Source organism: Parasteatoda tepidariorum, chromosome X1 (genome assembly GCF_043381705.1).
Source record: "Parasteatoda tepidariorum isolate YZ-2023 chromosome X1, CAS_Ptep_4.0, whole genome shotgun sequence".
Taxonomy (NCBI): Eukaryota; Metazoa; Arthropoda; class Arachnida; order Araneae; family Theridiidae; genus Parasteatoda; species Parasteatoda tepidariorum.
The window spans coordinates 76,609,674-76,624,820 of NC_092214.1; the positions used below are offsets into that span (position 1 = coordinate 76,609,674).

The 15,147-nt window shown below is 26.5% G+C and overlaps 1 protein-coding gene and 1 long non-coding RNA gene across 6 annotated transcripts in view; one reads left to right on the forward strand and one right to left on the reverse strand.

Annotated features, from left to right (window-relative positions):
* Positions 1-1,380: 1,380 nt before the first annotated feature.
* Positions 1,381-4,673, reverse strand: LOC107443170 (uncharacterized). The gene is made up of 3 exons (XR_001583956.3): positions 4,391-4,673; positions 3,328-3,549; positions 1,381-2,610 (listed from the first exon to the last, which is right to left on the reverse strand). It is a non-coding gene; the product is annotated as an uncharacterized lncRNA (long non-coding RNA).
* Positions 4,674-4,782: 109 nt separating this feature from the next.
* The window catches only part of LOC107443172 (phosphofurin acidic cluster sorting protein KrT95D), a 36,410-nt gene continuing 26,045 nt past the window's right edge, over positions 4,783-15,147 (forward strand). Inside the window, exons 1-3 of one of the 5 annotated variants that reach the window (XM_016056952.3) lie at positions 4,793-5,080; positions 9,047-9,193; positions 10,482-10,617. The gene's annotated coding sequence lies outside the window, so the exon portion shown is untranslated. Of the gene's footprint in view, positions 5,081-9,046; positions 9,194-10,481; positions 10,618-15,147 lie in introns of all 5 variants that reach the window. The other 4 variants (XM_043054295.2, XM_016056953.3, XM_016056951.3 and 1 more) reach the window with 4 other exon arrangements.

The following is a 15,147-nucleotide window of genomic DNA, read 5'->3' on the forward strand; positions in this document are numbered from 1 at the left end:
AAATTGGTAAGGTTCCTTAATTAAAATATAAATTTATTTTTTCATAATTTCCTTGTCGCAATGAAGTAATATTAATCTCTACTATTGTTATAATTCAGTCCATTAAAAATAGCATGCGATTTAAATATTTTGAAATTATTAAATGGCAAATATGTTACATTTATTTTTATAATTAGCTTTATATAAAACTATTTTCTGCCAAAACTGCTATTAGGAATTAATTTCACATTAAATTACTAAGTAATCAGGCAAAAAACATTTATCTTTTGCTTACAGCTGCAATGGTGCACCCTAGGCAAAGGGTTAACTAATTTTAATGCAACCATTTACCATAAGGGGTACCATTTTAAACAAAAGAAAAAATTTATAAAAAAAGAATCAATATATTAATGGAAGGACATCTCTTCTTGTCTCTCAAAAATGCTCTACTCTTGATGCATGGTCTCATTCGAGGAGATAAAAGAACGAATTATTGTTTCTAATATTTATGTAAGACTAAAAAATTGTTTCTATCAATTATAATGATACTGAAAATTGAAGAATTGTTACCAAAACCTTGTACCAAAATAAAAATTAAACAGTTTTTAAGGACTGTGGGAACCCTGTAAATAACGTTGAATTAGAGCTTCAATTATTTAAGAGATTATTGCATAAACTTTTCTTTTTATTAGTGCTTATTTAAAATTTAAACAGTTTGCAAAATTGAACAGTTTCATATACTGGAGATTCGATTGTCATTTTAATAAAACAATGGAATCAATTTGAAGTGAATATGAGCTTGAAACAACAGAACTTATTTATATATTACAGGGAAAAACTTACAAAATTAATTTCCCAACTGTGTCAAGTGTTTAAAATATTATTTTCAGAAATCACTAGTTCTAATAGCTATTTGTAAAAATAAAAAAAAAACTAGAAACTTAAAACAAGATTTTACAGGCATGCACATTAGTTCAATAATAATCCTTTAATTACTTAGGCAACATAATCTTCAGAGTGTTATTTCTAGAATAATAATAAAAAAAAAAACACATTCAAGACAAAAATGTTGGGTAATTTTGTGTAAATTTAATTAGTTTCAGAGCACAGATTTAAATACTTTTCACCTTTGTATAAATGTAACAACATTGAGCAAGTCGACCTCATTACGATTAAAGTTTTTTGCACATAGTGATTTGTAAAGCCCATTTGATATTTGAAATTCTAAATATATAATTTATGAATATAAATAGTTTTTTTTCAGTTAGAATTCTGTAAAAAGTTTCGATGAGATAGAATCTTAACTAAACATCCTCTCTTCGGAAAAAAAAATAATAATACTCGCAAAAAATAACGGATTGCTTACATGATACATTATTAAAAGGTACATTAACTCTGCAGTGTGAGGATTGAAAATTTATTAAAGAACATGTATATAAACACACAGTAACTGTTGAACAAAAACAAAACATGATAGTTTTATTATATACAGCTTAAAGATAACATACAAACACACTTTAGAAACACTGTTGCCCTTTAAAAGGTAACACTGAAGTTTATAACATGCTCGTCTTTCAAAAATTAAATGGATTTGAATATACAGCTGATTGAACCAACTTCCATCACTTAGGACAGACAAGATGCTTAATAATGACAGGCTGCTCCAACTTTTCATCACTAGGCTAAGTAAATGCTCGTAAATTTGGCTTCTGAGGCTCTCCCCAGAATAATGAAAAGAACAAACCTGAAATTCAACTTTTAAAACATGCATGATTTACAACCATTTTCCACATCACCTAAGAGCAGGGCTGTGCACTCTCTATACTTTTTTGAAGGGAAACTTTCAAAATATTTATTTTCATTTCAATTTTCTAAAATGAAAATTTTTTAGCACTGTATAAATAAGCCCTGTTCAAGAGGTACGGTTGCACAGATGCGTTGACCCCTTTTATTAGGTTGTTAAAAAATATATTTAAAAACTGATTATAAAACCATATTGATTAGGGTTTAAAATTTTTATAATTTAACATTATAAATAGTAAACCAGGAGAAAGTAATAAGTACACCATAATTTAACTCAATATGGAACAACCTAACAGCATATAGCAAGGCGGGTTCCCCAAGAGGCATATATTCCTTTTGTGCCATGACCATTTAATACTTTTTCCCACTTAAATCTTCTAATTTTTTTTAGATGGTATCCTAAAAGTTGAAGGGAAGAAAGGTTTACATTCTATAGATATGTTATGCTTTATATTACTTTGTTTTATAAAATTCTTAAAACAAGAACGGCACACTTGTTCAAATTTATCAAAAAAGGTTAAATAAAGAATGTTATGGATCTTATAAAATCTTCAGGCACTGATTGTTGGTTAAAATGGTCATGACACTATACAGTAGAACACCATTTATAAATGTCCCAAAACAACAATTAATAGGCAAAAACATTACTGAACATTTTTCTATACTATACCATTTAAAACTTATTATTCAAAGTTACTTAAGTCTACTGCCATATTTCTACATTTGTGATAAAAATTTCACAACCAGGATTGTTTAACAAAATTTCTTGAAGCAATTTTTCACATTCTGTTATACTGGATCAACCATCCACAGAGCAATCATTAGAACCTAAAATTAAAGTTACCAATATTACTTATTTACAAAATACTAAAAACCAATTATGAAAAACTGCTTCTACTACTGCTCCTACTATATTGTACTTTATAAATATAGTAAGAAAGAACCCCAGCATTATAAAAATAATATCTAAAGACAATAGTAAGTGCATTAACAAATTAAAGTATATTTTATTTTGATAATATAAAATAAGAGGAATGAATTTTTTTTGATTCATTAACAATTACCAATCAGAATTCATGTTTGGCAGTTGAATGCACATTCTTGGAGTTTTTGGTGTGCATACAAAAGCTGAGAATTAAATAAATAGGGAGAAATATGGTTTCCATTGAAATGGAAGCTAAAAAAAGTATATAAACATTGGAAAGATTGTTAGGGAATCACACTCTTTCTTAACAAATCCAGCTATTCTATTTCAATTTGAAAAGCCGAACGAAAAATACATAAATTTTCAGGAACCTTCTCATAATCTATGTAGGATGTAACTAAAAAAATTATATATTATTTATTCATAGAAAAGTTACTTTTTTTAAACACAACTGAGTTCTATTAAAAGGTAATTGGGAACTGTAATAAAATTTTTAAATTCTAAATAGGAACTAACTTTTATTAAGACACAACTCAGAAATCTAAAGTCTTAAGGACCCCTAATTTCTTATGTTTAGAGGAATCATAACAAATTTATGTGAAATTCGACAAGGTACTCACCAATATGTAGTACAATCACACCAAATCCACTAAACTCCTTGATATTCTCCATTAAACCTTTAATTTTAAAACCAGGAAGCTTTCAAGCTGCACGTTTGACCCAGTATTTACTGTGTCAAACCCAGTATTGGGTTAAACTGGGTTCCCAGTATTTACTGTGTGGAAGGTGGGGTTTCAAATATTTCAACATTGATTCCCCCGAATCATAACTAAAGCCTTCATCTAAATGAAAATTTAGGACAAAAAAAATTATATATCAGAAGAAATACTCATAACATACTTATGAAACAAATACTAGAGCACAGAGTATGTTAATAATTAAATGTTTTTAAATATTTAATTTTACTAAATTGAATTTAATTGTAGTTAATTTTTAAACATATCTTTGATTTAAATGAATGAAACAAAATTAAGAGCTTAAATTACACTTCTAAATGATTGAATTATGCATACAATATTACATGTATTATACAATACTGAGTTATAAATTACACATGTTTTAATAGTTAAACAGATCACATGTTTTTTGTAAGCAAATGCATGCCCCCCATCTGAACACATTTAGCTATAACAGTCTGTTATAAATTTTGATATCCGAAAAAACAACACAGTAGATTCATGTACCATAACATGTTGCAAAATTGTAGTCAAACATTATTTACACTTACACGATTAATAGAAAAAAAATTACATAAGTATATTAACAATCAAGCGATTACAATATTTAACACTAAAAAAGGAAATAAATAAATGAATAGTATGGAATAGAATATTTAAAATCCAAACAAAAAATTAAAACTTTTGAAAATAATAAAACCCTACAACATACCATAACAGATGGGATAACATGAATCTAATGCTTGCGAAATTAAATATAATCGTGGTTTTTTTAATATTAGCTATACGTTATTTATTCAACAGTTACGCATGCATAGAAAAAAAAAACACTTAACTACATCAATAATCGAGCGATTTTAATATAAGATTTAACACGTGATCTAATAAACAAATACAACATAAAAATTAAATATTTTTCAAATTCAAAACTTATAAATAAACTTACCATAAGAGATTTAATAGATTCTCCAAGTCTTAAAATCAAGTATTAATTACTCAAATTAATAAAATCAAGGTGTATCAATATCTAATCTCACACGTGTTACAATGAACTGCGACACAACAATGGAGCCAAAGCACAATGCAGGGCAAAAGCACTGTCTGGCGACTAAAACAGCAAATAATGTCGCCACGAGAAATAAAATAGTAACCTTTCAATCGTTGCTACCATATAAAACAGACCTTCACTTCCTTTTACTCTTATGCGAATATCTACAAAATTGGACGTTAGTATCTCCTTGTTGCCATTCTGTAGTAGAAACTATGGTATAAAATTAGCGCATATTACTTCAAAATAAGAAAGTAATATAGTTTTTATTTTTTGGCAACACTTGTTTTCTAACCTTTCAGAAATTTTGATGATTGCGTTTTGTTTAGTAGTTATGTTATGGGAGGCGGTTGAAGAGGAGTCAATGTTCTCTTTCCTACAGATGATTTTCTTGCTGTTCAGTTTCTGAATCATTAAAAATTATTTACGTTTTAATGAACACTAAGGATAAGCTATGATATTTACATATTTTTAGAATTTCAAATGCTTGAATGTCAGGTGGTTATTTCTCTATCACGAACAAATTTATTATATAATGTTGAGGACACTTACGAATCCTACAATAAACATAGAACAAACTAATCATAGGTATTTATCTTTAAAAACTGTTATTATCTAATCTTTCAAATGAATGTGATTTTTCCTTTTAACATTTTCAGAATAAATGGGATAAAAGCTCTATAGAAACAAAAAAATGCTAGATCCTCCATTTATTTAAAGTCTTGTCACTCATTTTGCCATAAGAATTTACTGGGAATATTTCTTAAAAAATTATTTTAATAAGTGATATAATAAATTACTAATACATTGATTGACAAATAGCGCTTCAGAATGTGTCTGGTGATTTTCAAAATTACGTTTTACTTAAAAATTGAAGATCAGGCATTTTTTTATGGTGTTCCATTTAATTTAATTTATCTATTGTAATTTTGTTTTAGGAACTGAATAAGATGTCTGTTTATACCTCAAAAAATATAATAAATGAACGTATTTTTACCTTTTTTTAAAGTCCCATCCTAAATTTCTTATGTACAGAATTATTGACAAGTTTGAACACTTTTATTTTAAGGTCTCGACAATATTTTAATTGTTAATTTTGTGTGCACACTTGTTTATCTATTAAATTTTCCGAAAATTAATCTAAATTAAGAGTATTTTTACCTGTTATTCAAAAATAAAAAGAAAGCTGTATTTAAAATTTTATAAAAGTGAAAGGATATAAGCTTTCAACTTTTTCACTTTCCATAAATAACTAATCTAAAAAAGTGTCTTGATGAGCTATTATAACAGCAATATTAGAAGGTAGTCTGTCAATACTTAAAATTTTCTGATATACAAATTTATATAAATCTCCATATAATTTTTTAAAAAAATATATGAAGTCAATTCATAATATAAAAGCTTTTATTTATAAGCCACCATCAGTTGGTTATTGATTATAAGCAAAGATAATATTTTAAGTAACTCCCATTTAATTAAAAAAGTAGGTTACAACAATAACTTCACTTACAATTTAGGCATTCTGTTTCGTATCTACCCACTGAATGGGAATATGATAATAACGCAATTAAGCATTTAGATTTTAGATATGCAGTTAAAATATAGACAAATTTCATTGCAAATAACTTTTGCAACCTAACAATTTAAAAATAAACATAGTCTGGAAAGTTTAAATAGTAGTATTTATAATGTCCACATGAAACATTATAATGCATTTTCAGTGTTTCAGTGCATTTTCAGTTAAATTTTTCTTTGGGGGAATGCTGAAAATTTCAATATTTTGTGTATATTTTTTTAAAATACTGTTAAAATTTTTAAATTGATTTAGGATAGATAGAAAAAGATGTTAGATGTTATGGAAACTCTTGTGTATTTAATTGCATTTAGTATAAAATTCTCTAATTACAACCACTATTAAATAAAGTTTTCCTTATGTGGATCCTTATGTATTATGGGTATTTTTGTTCAAATATCTTTACAGTAAGAAATGGTATTGTACACAAAACGTTTTCTTTTCAACCAACTTTGAAAGAATAAAAAATTTTTTATACATGAAAAAAAAATCTGTATGGTGATCTGTTTTAGAATAGTTGCTCGAAAGTTATAACTTGTAGCTACCTCTGGAAAACCTCTACATATTTCTTTAAAAAAAATTGCCTGTTTTGTATTCATTTGGCAGTTGTAGTTGGTGCAACAGATCATGATAAGGAATAAGTTCCGAAAATCAAAGAAATGAGAGTAAATATTCCAGTAAAAAAAGGTTGTACAATTTATAAATAGGGATATTTCCATATTGTATATTTGTTACTCTTACCTACTATTGCCAAGGTGCCCAATTGAGTTTAAACTTGCTAATTTAAAAAAAAAACAAAAAAACTTGTAGAGGTTTGCCGGAGGTGACTACAATTTTACAAGTTATATCCTTTGAGTTGGTCTCCTTCTGTGATGTGTTGTTTAGTTTCTTTTCGGACCACTTCTTAGAAGTTGTTAAGACATGGAGAATATTTCGACATCTATCATAATATGGTAATATTTTCTATAAATAACTGTAAAATTACTAAAAAGAGGGATTTTATTGTAAAACCAATGAATTGATTCCATTGCTAACCTCTCTCGCATATTTTGTAGATTATCGTAATCAAAGTATAAATTTAAAAAAAAAAAACATTAGAAAAGCCTGCTCCAGATTATTCATGGCAATTTATCGCGTTCGTAGAATATCTGAGTAATTTTGGACAATTTCAAATAAAGAATTAAAAGGGAAAGAAATAGTTATTCTATAATTTAAGAATCTGTCAAATTTTTTTCGTAGAATATCTAAAAGTGATTTTGGGCAATTTAAAATAAAGAATTAAAAGGGAAAAGAAATAGTTTTACTATAATTTAAGAATCTGTCAAATATTTTTCTTGTTGCATTATTATATCAAAAAGCTGCTAACATAATAATAATAAAACAAAAGCATTCATACGGCAGTAGTATTAAATCTCTTACAAGCAGGGTTGGGTTTTTGACGTCAAAAAGTGGTTTTTGACATGACAAGGGTATAATACTGGTTTAAACCGTCAAAAACTGAAGTTTGCCAAGAAAATATATAAACTTCAGAACTACCAACAGTTGCCATGCATTACATTGAAATTTAATTATACTATAGGTAATCAGCAGGTTTTAAAATATTTTTTAATTAAAATTAAGGTAAAATAACAGATTTAAAATCTCAGAAATTTATATTCAAATGCATGTGCAGAAAAATTTTGCACAAAAATTTTTTAAATATTTATATTTTGAAAAAAAAAATTTTTTTTTTTGATACTATGCATTTTTGACATATAAGGAACATATAACTAATATTTATAAGGAACTTACAAGTTATGTTGTATAAATACAAACTTGATACAAGTGTATAAAAAAAAATTTTAATGTTATACCGAATATCTTTATTATCCAGTATGTTAATTTGAATTTAAAAGTAGTTATATTTATGAATAATGATAAATATAATTCATATTGTTTATTATATTTATTTATAATTATTACACTTATCATTTTAAAACAATTTTTATCTCTTAATTTTTTTTTCTCCACTTGTATTAAGAATACAAATAATGCATATCTTGAAAGCAAGAAGTAATTATTCAACAGCTGAATATTTAGATATTCAACAAAACTATATAGTATTCAGCAAAATGAAATTCACAAGTATTTGGATAAACTAAATTTTCAGCATAGTAAATGAATAGGCTGAATATACTGTAAATCGACACTAACTACTCTGTGTATTTAACAGAAAGCACTTAAATTTGTATTGTCTTATGTTAAAAAGATTATTAAGAAGATTTAAAAGAATATTAAAAAGATTTTTCTTTAAAAGATGTCTAATGTACAAAACTGCTAATGTTTATCTTTAAAAATGTCTAATTTTTAGTATAATCTATACTATACACTAAATTTGGTTATAAATAAATTTCTTAATAATATCACTGCAGATTTTCAATAACACATGAAAATGAATACATAATATTACAAAAGATGTGAGCTTTCAAAAGTACAAGATTTTGGTTACTATTCAAAATATAAGTGTTTCTTCAAAATTTTTAATTTATTTTTTCTAGAGCATATTTAGAAACACTATCCTTTATAAAAAATATATAAATTTTATGTATTAATTAACTTTCACATATGAATATAGGTTTTTGACATTTTTGACAGTGAGGTTTTTGACGTGACGGTTTAAACCATGGTTTAAACCGTCAAAAACTTTCACATGTCAAAAACCTGCCAATCCTGCTTACAAGATAAAGCAGTTGCATATTTTTTAAACAGGACTCATAAAAATGTTAATGAAGCATAAATTCTTATATTTAGGATTCATTAGCATTATTTTTAAACAATTTTATATCTATAGTTGATATTGAGAAGTAAATGTATTTGAATTATTTAATGCCATCTTACTAATTTTCAATCTGACATTTCCAATTGATAATCAAGATTAACAATTGTATGTTGTAGTGTAAAATATAAAAATTAATAATAGGATAAGTTGAATATTTTTGCAGTAGGCAACCAACTTTGTGATTTACTGACTGAATACTGACTTGAACCTAATGATCAAAACCAGCAGTTACCCACTTTTTTTCGGCAGTGGAAGCCTAAATAATCAACCTTTTTGCAGAACTCTGATTTTGTAAATGAAGTTTATTAAGGTAATAGTGAATGTTATAATCTATAAAAGACTATATTTTAAATATTTAATTAGAGGAATGAATAATTTTAATAGTTATAAAACTAATAATCTTAAATTACTTTTTATGTCCGATAGTTAAATTTGCTGTCCTTGTGCTATATTTAATCAAGCAATAAATTTGTTTTTGGTGTATTTACATAAGCTGAAAATGAATAAAATAAGCCGAGTTATGATTTACTTCAAAATGAAAACTGGAAAGAACTGCTATAAACATTGAAAATGGTTTTTAAGGAAATAGGAAACATGTCTTTATTAAAGAATTTAATTATTTTATTTTGATTTGGAAAGTGCAATACGAAATTCTTATACAATATTTTATATAATAATCATTTTTTTCATAATTTATTCAATATACTGTTATTAGAAATATATTTCTTTTAAAAAATGCCATTTCTATTTCATTTGAAATAATTTCATAAAGGCAACCAAAAGGTTAAATAAATTATGAATTATAGGTTGTATCTAAATATAATCAGAGGTTTCAAAACTCATCATGGTTATAAAAAGTACTAACTCACGGAACCTCTTTAACTCTTTCACGGAACCCTAGGATGACATGTAACACTATTTGCGAACTGTTGATCTAAACACTGCCCAGGTTTTTTAAAGCTCTAATCATGTTCAAAGGTTTTCCTATTTGAAATAAATTATAAATAAAATTTTGTATAAAATATTCGATTAGCTTAATTAATTTATTTAATTGTAAACTTGAAAAAAACAACAACTATATATTGCATAAAGTCTTACTTTACATAAACTCCTTCAATCTGGATTACCTCATGTTAAGATTTTATCTCTTTTCTCTTGACTGCTATTTATGCATTTTCTATGAGAAATACCTATTAAGTAATTACTTTCTCAAAGGTAACAAACATTTCTCAAACATTTTTATAAATAATGTTTATCTGTCACTTTTTGTAAACATTTTATAACCAGTGCAAGAACTTGACCCCCGTGGCAGAAATTTTTTGAGCTATCTGCAACACAGCTCTCTAGCTCAAATATCTTTCTGCATATATGTTACTAATTTAAAATAACGAAAGCCCTATGTTTACATAGAAAAAAACTATAATTTTTTTTTTAGTTGAACATGTAATAATTTTTTATTCTAATATTATGGGTGATATTCTTGCATTTTATTAGAGGAGGGACGCACAAACTATTTCCATCTTCGCATTTTGTAAATAAACATCACTATAAAAAAAAATGATTAAAAATCATGAAATTGATGATAGGTAATGTTTTAGATTTTTTAGGAACTTGCGTCTGTTTCAGATGTTAAATTTGAAGAAAAATTATATTATGAAGTGAAGCATTTAAAGTATTATCATAAATTTGTTAAGAAATTGGAAAAAAGCTCGGAGAAAACCATTTTTTTTTAAAGTGAGTAATTGTTTTAATTATATTTGGTTTTACACAATTAGGTTACTCTTTCTTTTTTAAAATGTTTTTATATTTATTTTTTTAAAATATAAATTTCTTGGTACTAAACAAAATGAAGATTATTTTATGTCAATAATTCACATCCATTTTAATTAATTGGATAATATTTTTTACATTCCTACTAACCAGGGTTAGAAATTAGAATGTGACAGACGTCAATGTCACCTAAATATTTTTTCTTAATTGCCAATGCTGTTCTGCTAGGAGTAATTTTAAAATTATATTTTTATCCACAATATTTATCTTTTTTTATCATAGTACTAAATAACTTTTTCTAAATAAGAATATTCTGAAAATCACGCCTAAACTTATATATTTTTTTAAAAATACATAAACAACACCCAAGTCAGGGCTGGATGTCCAAAAAATAAAATTTAGGAACAAAATTTCCTCTAAATTTAAGGATGCTGACTTTAAATAATTGACTTCTCTATGTATCAAATCAAGCAAATCTATTCAATAAAAATTAAAAATTTACTCCCCCCCCACTTGAGAAATAAAACAATTCATATTAACTTCTAACATTTATTTGATAAAGGGAAAAGTGCATAATTAGAATATAATGAACTTTCTATTTCTAAATACATTCATTATTTTAAAAGTCAAATTAAAACATTGAAACTTGGATAAGTAATATTTGGTTTTATGGTGATTAATAATTATTTTCATGGCGAATAGTTACAATTTTTTTAAACACGGTAATTATACTTTCATTTGCAGCATAAGCCATCATTCGAGCAACTTTTGTGCCCTTCCACTTTTTGAAATGACAAGTTTTAATCTTTCATGATCCTCTCCGAGCAAACAATGGGCACCATTTTCTTCTTCAGTTAAACTATTTTCAGCCTCAGTCAGCTCAGCTAACTTTGCCTTCATTTAATCATTTATTTTTAAATAGCATGAACACGAATTGGGATATGTGGTTATTAAATTGCGTGATGTGTGATTTTTAATTCACAGGAATACAAATTGTGTTGTGTAATTTTTTAACATGAGTATGTGTGGTCTCAGTGTTTTCACTACAGTGCGAGAATCTCGCATATTTTTTTCTTTTCTCGCATTAAAAAATGATTAACGCGAGAAGTTCGCGCACTCTATTAATCAATTTCAAAATGCGTGAATCTCTTGAATTTTGGAAAAAATTTCGTCTTGCACAAATTTTAATAAAATCCGCCATTTTGAAAAAGACATAAAAACAGCTACGACAAGTGTTGAGAAAAAAAAACATGAGTCCTTTATAATAAGTTGTTTAAAGTTAGCTCCATTTTTAGCTGTAAATGAATTACCGAACTCCCTCACCGACAATTTACAGCAATTTGTAAAAGTTGAAGTCTGTGAAAACTATGCTGGAAGACCTAACAAGAAGTATGAACATGGAAATAACTTCAACGAACTTCACTATACTATAACAGAAATAATTGAAAAGCCTATACTGGCAGATGTAGAGGATAGGAAGGTGCGTGCACAATGCTACAAATTTAATTAGTGATTCCGAATAGTTCAGCATCTGTCATTTAGCACCCAAAACCAAATTAAAACAAAATATCGTAACAGATTTGACTGATTAGCATTTGAGCAACATAATGAGAATAGCTGATGAAAAAGTAGATGTAGAAAATTTTCCATATGATGATGCAATAAAAATATTCAATGGTTTAGAAATTAGAAGATGTTAAAAATTTATTATAATTAAAGAAATAATTTTTATTTGTTTTTTTAATTTTTAGAAATCTCACCCTGTTTTTGAGAAAGCGAGAAATTCTCTCCCATTTTTTTTTCTGTCATGAAAACACTGGGCTTTTTAATTGCTATGTGTGATTATTAAATAGCGTGGATATGAATCACAATGTGCCAATTTTAAATTGTGGGAATATGAATAATGTATAATTTTTAAATTGCAAGATGAATCAAATGAAATGAAAAATAATTGGTATCATAGTCAAAATCCTCTGATTAGGAGGAGCCCAGAAACTCAAGCATGTGATGTTATGCCAGGGATCGGCAACCTGTAACTCGCAAGCCACAGGTGGCTCTTATGATGTAAAGTTGCGACACTCCAGTTCCATATGAAAAATTAATAATTTGTTATCAAAACCCTTAAAAATAAGAAAATATATTAAGTACCTAATTTCTCAAAAGCTTTCTATTTTTATAATCGTTAATTACAAACCGCTACGTTCAGGCCCGTCGTCAATGTGGTTGGGGGGTAGAGGGGTGTCTCATTCCGAGTATTCACTCAGAAAAGTGGCAAGTCTGTTTGAGCATGCTGTTACCAACACTATGAAAAGGCGCAAGAAAAGGATGGTGCCAACGACTCTGACCAAGCAGCAGACAAAACCCCGGAGATTTCTGTCAACTTGAAAAATCCAGGGTATTTTAAAAGTGGTTAGCTAAAAATGCTTTTTTCTCACGTTCTATATTCTTCTATATTTGTTCATAGCATTTGTTTTTATGATAAGTTCAAACTGCTATCCTTTATGAACAAAACTGTACTAATGCTTATTTTATTGAAAAAGTGATGTGCTTAAAAATAGAGCTTCAGTTTTTTTTTGTTAAATAATTTTTTTTAGCATTTTTGTAACTATGTTGATGTATTTCGTATGTATTTAATGTTTTTTATATTATCTTTTAGACTTAAGTTAACAGTTTTCCATTTGTTTGAGCTAAGTTAATTATTGGTAAAAAGAAACTTAATATTTTTGTAATAATGTAAAAATTCAATTCATAGTTTTGTATTAAAAAGGCAGAATAATTAACAAAATAAATATTAAACAAAATTGTACTTTAACTGCCTTAACTAGAAAAAAAAAATATTTTGTGATTTAAGGTTATTAAGTAAAATAGTGTGTAAAGTGATGTATAAAGGAAATAACGCCTTATTTATTTGCTTCATTTTTTTATTCTTTATAGTAAGGTTCATTTTTTTTTTATATTTTAAAAAAAGACTTAAACATTCTTTGATAAAACAGCTTTAGGTATTTACAAAATATAATTTTTACAAATATTTATTTATGATTTATCATCCTTTAATGTTTGAATACATAGTTAAATTTTTTAAAAAGTTTTATTTATTATTTATATTGTGTTATTTTCATATAAAAAAATATTTGGATAAAAATTTAGCATTTTACAAATTATTTAAGGCAAGAATGCGTGAAAAAAGTTATCTGTACTTCCAAAACTTGTTAATTTTTTTTCTAAAAAAAAAAAAAAAAAAAAAGGAAAAGGAAAAAAATTATTTCTGTATCCCTATTCAAGATTTTAGTTACAGTTCTTTTAGTAATAATAATGTAAATTATAACACAAATAATAAAAATGAATAAAATTATTAAAAAAAAATGAAAAATAAAATTTTAATAATAAGCATTAAAAATAAATAATTCGCAAGTAAAATTTCTAAAATTAAATAAATATGCATATAATACTTGAAATGCATTAAAAACAATCATACTTAGATTAAGATTTAAAAAAAAAAATTCTCAAGTCATAATTGATGTCTGATAATTTTTCAGTTTAATGTTTCAGTTCAATGAATAAATACTTATTTAATTTTTATCGACATTTTTTAAAGCCTTTGATGTGTATCACAGGCAATTATTATGTTGAAGTGTTATTTTATCACTTTAATACAAGATACTTATTCAGAAGGTTAGCAATATTTATTCACCATAGCTGTTCTATTTTTCATCCAGACTGTTGCCATCCAACATACAAGAAATGATTTATAATAATCTTGCTTAATCGATCCATTATCGATTAAGAATAATGCTTCAGAGTATCCCCCCAGTGACAGAGAATTTTACTCTGAAACGACATAATATTTCACATAAAATTTGAATATTACACTATTTACATCATTGATAAATAATATTTTATACTAAACAACCTTGCTCAGTTATAATCAGGGACGTAGGTAAGGGGGGTGTTCAGGGTGTTCAAACACCCCCCATTGTACAAGGCAATTTTCCTTTTTTTTTAATACTATAAATAATTTTTCCTTAATTTTAGAAAATGTTTAAATATTTTATTTACTGGAAAAAAAAAATGGAGAATTCTCATGACATTTTATTTTGAGGCTTTTATTAGTCTGTAACAGAAATAAAATAATCACTACTGCCTCTTTGCTACCCATTCATCAAAAGAGCAATAAACGCTTTTCTTCAGTGATTAAATTAGATAGCATCCCTTTCCTCATTGATTTACCACCCACAAAGCTTCTCCCCTCAGAAAAGTAGCCAGCCCAGCTCATATTACTCTAAGGGAAAATGTTCTTCGTTTCTTCCAATGAGTTCTATCTTATCTCATCTACTTTTTAAAATATCGGCTATACACAGATCCTATTTACGGTCATAAAATGCATGCCTCAAACAAAGAATTCTCTTGGATTTCTAGGACTGCATATATATGTTAACCTTTTCAAGACATAAAAACTTCCTTGGCAATTTTTTCGGTCATTCTGTCTGGGAACTT